The sequence below is a fragment of the Symphalangus syndactylus genome, chromosome 17 (genome assembly GCF_028878055.3).
Source record: "Symphalangus syndactylus isolate Jambi chromosome 17, NHGRI_mSymSyn1-v2.1_pri, whole genome shotgun sequence".
NCBI lineage: Eukaryota > Metazoa > Chordata > Mammalia > Primates > Hylobatidae > Symphalangus > Symphalangus syndactylus.
The window spans coordinates 80,767,602-80,774,183 of NC_072439.2; the positions used below are offsets into that span (position 1 = coordinate 80,767,602).

Sequence of the window (6,582 nt, forward strand, 5' to 3'; positions counted from 1 at the left end):
ACTTACCGGAACACCCGGGACGCGCCGGCAGTCTCGGCGCCGCGTCCGCCCGGGACGCCCGCGACGCCAGCCCTGCGCGCCCGGCTCGTCCCAGCTCGACCCAGCCTCTTCTCGGAGCAACTTTCTTCGCTGGCCGCCGCCAAGCCCCCTCCGCAGCCGAAGGCTGACTGTCAAAAGTCAGTCCAACCCGACCCACAGGGAAACAGCTGCAGGAAGTGACTGCGGAACCGGGAGGCGGTGGAGGAGGAGACTGAGGGCGCCGGCTCGGCGTCGCCACTGCGCATGTGCCTGGCGGAGCAGGCCCGGCAGCGGTGGCAGTGGCAGCAGTGGCGGCTCCCGCATCCCCGGCGGGCGGCGCGTGGGTCAGGTGCCGTGGCCGCGAGCGCAGAGGCGCGGGGTTAGGCCGGCTTGGGGAACAAAGGCACGAGTGAGAGGCGGAAGGCTCCCACCGCCAATCTCAGCAGACAGCCCCGAAGAGCTGTTCAGCAGATGAGCTGGAAAGTTAATCCTTGGTAGAAGCCTGGGCAGAGCTTTTGCAACTTTCATCTCCAGTCATTGGGATCCAAACATTGTTCATTCTATTCCTCCCTTAGCCTGCTGGTTGGCGGTTAAGGCGTCTGAGTGGATCCTTTAAACTGCTGCGACAGAACCTTTAAACTGCTGCTCTCCCCACTTCCGCCCCAGGATGGAGGAAGAGAAGCGTGGCTGCCTGCCCAGTAGTGGCCTCCCTCACACAAAACGCCCCCACCCACCCACACACACACTTCCCCTCCCCTACACGAAAGTGAGCAGGAGATGGAGGAGACTTTCTCCTGACCCCCAGAGGCTCACCTGCAAGACAGGAAGGACCAGGAAAAGGGTGGCCAACGCTAGGATGTCACATCCTTCATAACCAACCTGGACATCCTCAGGGTTAACATTGAGTGATGAGCTGAGGAAATTCCGGCTCTAGACTTTTAGCGTAAATTAACCCGTATGAAGATCTGCTGGGGTATTATTTTTGTGTGTGGCAAACGATAACAAATTTACTACTTTAAGAGTACAGGCCGGGCGCGGTGGCTCACGCCTGTAATCCCAGCACTTTGGGAGGCCGAGGCAGGTGGATCACGGGGCCAGGAGATCGAGATCATCCTGGCTAACACGGTGAAACCCCCGTCCCTACTAAAAATACAAAAATATTAGCCGGGCGTGGTGGCGGGCCCCTGTAGTCCCAGCTACTCGGGAGGCTGAGGCAGGAGAATGGCGTGAACCCGGGAGGTAGAGCTTGCAGTGAGCCGAGATCGCGCCACTGCACTCCAGCCTGGGTGACAAAGCAAGACCCCGTCTCAAAAAAAAAAAAGAGTACAGTTCAGTGGCGTTAACTACATTCGCATTATTGTGTGGTTATTTTTTAAAACACGAATTAAAATGCCAAGGAGATCTAAGTATAGTAAGATGTGCCCTAGTAATAGGGAAACAACTGCAGGAAATTAAGGCTGTTTCTTTGGCTGAAAAATGCACCAATACAATACCAACAACAGCAAACCATAAAAGACTTCGTAAGTAAAACGATTGTTTAACAAACATATACACACAGTGTACACCAGCCATTTGGGGAGAGTAATCCATCACCTGAATTGTTTTTCCAGCTGTATATGTACATTTACTTTATGTGTCACTATTTTAAAGGGCTATATTGTTTCTAAAATAATAAATGCTGCTGAAATCCACTCTCCAGCCCCTTTTCTATATGGTCTTTAGCCAGTCTTAGAACTTCACAGTCCACACTCCTTATCTAGGACCACAACTAGGCCTTGGGGAGCCTTTCCGATCTGACCTTCCACCAGTCTCCTCTCCTCATTTCACTCACACCCCCATCCATGCTCCTTAATTTCCTGCCTCTGTAATTTAGCTCTGTCTGCATCTTGAATGCAAAATGCTTTCTCTCCCCTCCCCTTGAATTGTCAAATCCTACCTATCCTTCCAGGCCTCTTCTTTCACGAGCTCCCACAGCACTTTTCTCTGCACACCTTGACGACACACTATTTGTTGTCCCACATTATAATTACTTAAGAGATATTTCCTCTGCCCTATAAATACCTTGAGTCCAGGAAGGATAAATGTCTTGGAGTTTTCAAGTTTTATGGTTGATAGTTTGATGTATTCTTGTCCATCAGGATAAAAATCTGAACAATTCCATGTTCTCTGCTCACATACTCTTCTCAGACAGCTAGGGCATTTCCTTCCCTGCCTCGGGGAGAAAGAAAAGGCAAATCTGATGCTTGTGTAATAGACATTTGAAGCTCATGGCAGTGACAGTAGTCTCATAAGTCAGAGTTTGTAGTTTAGAATTAGCTGGACTTCATGAGTTTCAGCACATAAGGTGAAAGGAAAACAAGCCACAAACAATATATTCATCACTTTTGCTGTTGAAAAAAAAAAAAGTCACAATGGCTGATGGCCACACAGGTTTATTTCTTATTTGTATTACATGCTGGGTCAGCTAAGGTTCTGCTCCATGGGTCTCCTCAATCCAGTGCCCAAGCTGAAGAAGCTGCCCCTATGTGGGACTTGGCAATTCTCAAGGTAGATGGGAAGAGCCAGAAAGCTGTCAGAAACTTGTGAAGCCTCTTAAAGCTGCTTCTCCAATGTCTCATGACATGTCTACTCAAATCCCATTGGCCAAAGCCTTTCATATGGCCAAACCCCAAGTAAGTGGAGAAGTCTACTTCTTTCATAGGCAAATCACATGGCAATGGGCATGGATTGTAATTTTTTTGGAGTGGGGGTTGTGTGGTTAATTGTAAACAATAATGCAATCTGCCACAAAGATGGGGGAACCACTTTTCTCTCCCCAGAGATATTGGTGTATATCCCAAAGAAAGGCCTATAAATCCCCACCCACCCACCAGCCACACACACCCAGTCCTTGGGATTCGTTTGAAAGAAACTGTGGAGCTAGAAATAATACAGTTCCCACATGTGCTTGAAGATCTAGAGATTGGGGGCATCTGAGCTCTATTTCCAGTGGGGATCAGAAAAGCAATCAAGGTCTGGGGTTTCCCCTCAATAAGTCAAAAGAGAGTAGGATGTTAGCCTGAACTGTTTGAGCCAGAGGAATGTCCCTAAACCTTTTTTTTTTTTTTTTTTTTTTTAGCATTGATGGCATTAGAGACTATTCAGAGGAGCTGACAGAGAGCTGTAGGGGGCTGATGAGCCTACAGGTCGGAAAGAGGAAGGACAGAACTGAATGAACAGATCACTGATCTGATAGCAGAGAAAAAATAGACATCGCCTATTGAGGCCAAAGCCAAGGGGTGTTTGCACTGATGTCTACTTCCTCTTGCCACCTGCCTCCCCACTCCACCCAACCCCACCCCAAATTTTAGGGTTATCCTCAGAAAAATAAGGGGAAGCAGATCATTTTGAAGTGATTACGTATTAGCCAGAAATGACTTGGAGACAGGAGAGATTTGTGGGTAATAGAAGTACATGTAGAATTGACTAATTTTTTTCTCTCTTTAAAAAGAACAGGATCTCAACATCGAGACTAATTTTAATTATTTTTTTCAAAGAAATGTTTTTATATGCTGACTTTCATGACCTGATATAGTATAACCAGTACATTTGGATGACCATAGTTGATTGCATAAATGTATGAATGAATGAGGAATTTATTTTCTCCATTCCGTAATAGGCATTATAGTGCCTGACAATGTACTTCACTGCAATGTTTCCTTTTTTAATTTAAGTATTATGTGGGAAACTCTATGAATTTGTCAGAAAGGAACTCTCACATTAAAATAAGGATAATTATTTTTCATTATGCTAGATCCTATACTGAGAAAATCTACATTTGTATTTATTTACCAAGCAGATTGTCCTAACACACTTAACTTTTGGTGGCATGGCTTGAGTTTTTGGGAATCTATCCAGAAAGCTACATGATGTACTCACAATCAGAAGGAGAGAAACACTCATCCCTCTCCATGGACTGATACAATTTGTCAGGTCAGATCCTCTCTTGTATGGGAATTTGTGTCATCCTTTGAGACTCCACATATCTTTTCTTTCATATCACATAATGTCTTCCAGACCAACATCTTTCTTTAAATCATCAGAGAATGCCTCCAACATTCATCGTCTCTCATAATAACCTCTGCTTTTCAACACAATCCTTCCTTACAATCAGAGTAAAGCAATACAAAAATCTCAAATCCAGCAAAATAGCCTCTCGTGCATTTTAATAATATTGTAACATTTTTTAACCTAAAAATAAAATATGAAGAAATAGTGGAAACATGGCAACAGCAGTCACAAATTTTTTTTCCCTGAATTCCCTTAATTTTAAAAATGGACCTTGAGAAGAATGTGTATTCTGAAAAAAAAAGGGGGGGGGGCACGCAAAATAGATAGCAAAACCAAAGGCCTATAGCCAGCTATAACAAAATATAGGAGGGAGTGGGGACAAACCACCAATAGCTACAAGACCTGTGTGGCATCAACAGGAGAAAGTAGAGAGAAACAACAGGGCAACTGACAGAAGAAAACCGAGGTGCTCTCAGCCCTCCATATCCACTGGGTTCTGCATCCACAACTATGGATCAAAAATAATTTTTTAATTTAAAAATAATATAAACATGATATACAGAGCATTTACATTGTATTAGGTATTATAGCAATCTAGAGATGATTTAAAGTTTACTGGAGGATATACATATGTTATATACAAATACTATGACATTTTATATCAAGGCAGCTGCAGATTTGGGTATGCTGCGTCTGGAGGGTCCTGAAACCAATCCCCCACATACTGAGGGACAGCTGTAGCTGATGGGACTCACTGGAAAGCTCAGAGAGCCAATTTGAGAACAGTAACTGAAACTGAGAGGAGCTTTGCACTTCTAAGAGTGGATTTGTGCAATGGGTAAGAGGTGAGTTTTGACAGGACTTGTGGACAGAATGGTTATATAACAGGCACTGTAGCTTAAAGAAATTTAAAGTTAGTTTCTGGGCCAAGTTTGAGGACTAATAACCCTGGAAACACAGACCTCGGAGCTAGCTGAGAGTGTGTTCCTGAGTAGACTACACAAGACACAGTATTTATAGGTTCTGCTACTAGAAAATGAGAGAAGGGGAGTAGTGAAGCAAAGGGGATGTTTTACAGTTTTGATTGGTGCTCAGTGACATTATATGTAAGATAAAGCAAATATGTGGTTAACAAACATGTAGGCCTCAGGGTCTGGAAAGGAATGATTGATTTTATCCTGCCTTTGTGTTTTATCTGATAGGCAAGGTTGTAATCACTACAAGTCAGTGAAATATTTGACAGACTCCAGCCCTGCAGGTGTGAATACAGCTTAGTTCATAAACCTGGTTTTTATTACCCATATCTCCAACCTGTAGCTATCTTGGACCACTTTTAAAATTTATATTCTGATTTTCATTTTTCCCATAGATGGAAGCAGTTTGGTACCCATAAACTCTTGGAACTAACTATCCCAAACTCCTTTCCCAAACGGAAGAGAAAATGCTGGGATTTGAATCCAAAGAGTATAGGTTAGAGAAATATGAAAAAAAAAAAAAAAAAAAAAACAGGAAGGAACGAGGAGATCTCAGAAAGTAAGTCACAGCCTTTGAAAAATGACAGGAGGACAAGAGCAGAGGGAGCTCTAGAGTCTGAATTTAGAAATGTGTCCTAAACCACCCATCCGTCAGCTTCTGATCACATCTGTGATTCAACTTCCAGCTTGCAAGAAATACAGAAGGCAAAGAAATACCTTAAACTACACTATGGGCCTGAGCTCAGCAAAATCCAGACTGTAGGACAATGACCTGATTTATACAACAAGTACATTACACAGAAAAGGCGGGGCATGGAATGAAAGCAGAATGTGGAGATTTTTTAAAGTCTTAAAAGATTTTAAGATACAGGCGAAATCAAATTACAATGTTTAAGAATGAATGCTTGGGTGTTAAGCCATAACAAAAAGCAAAGAATTGATTACAATAAAAATCGGAAGAGTGGTTCTTTTTCCCTGGGGGTAGGCAGATGGGGTGTGATTGGAAGAAGAAACATGGAAGGTTTCTGGAGAAGCTGGCGAATGGTGAGGAACCTTCACCATTTACCAGCTACTCCAGTGTCCGCACTGTTTGCTAGTTTACTACTTATTAAATACTAAGCTACTTACTAAATTACTAACTTCCTAAATAATAACCACTATCCTTACTACTTACTAAACCTTACTAGTACTGGAACAGTAGTCCTCACCATTCACACAGGTGGTGGTCAAGGAATAGAACTTCTAATAATGCATTAAAATGTACTTTTTAATGCATTTTTCAATATCTGTCATATTTTACAATACAGAAACTTTTTTTTTTTTTTTTGAGACGGAGTCTCGCTCTGTCATCCAGGCTGGAGTGCAGTGGCGCGATCTCGGCTCACTGCAAGCTCCGCCTCCCGGCTTCACCCCATTCTCCTGCCTCAGCCTCTCCGAGTAGCTGGGACTACAGGCGCCCGCCACCACGCCTGGCTAATTTTTTGTATTTTTAGTAGAGACGGGGTTTCACCATGGTCTCGATCTCCTGACCTCGTGATCC

The 6,582-nt window shown here is 43.8% G+C and overlaps 1 protein-coding gene across 2 annotated transcripts in view; it reads right to left on the bottom strand.

Moving 5' to 3' along the window:
• The window catches only part of ZMAT3 (zinc finger matrin-type 3), a 52,066-nt gene extending 51,437 nt beyond the window's left edge, over nucleotides 1-629 (bottom strand). Inside the window, exon 1 of one of the 2 annotated variants that reach the window (XM_063620454.1) lies at nucleotides 7-629. The gene's annotated coding sequence lies outside the window, so the exon portion shown is untranslated. The remainder of the gene's footprint in view (nucleotides 1-6) is intronic. The other variant, XM_063620456.1, reaches the window with a different exon arrangement.
• Between the last annotated feature and the right edge of the window lie 5,953 nt (nucleotides 630-6,582).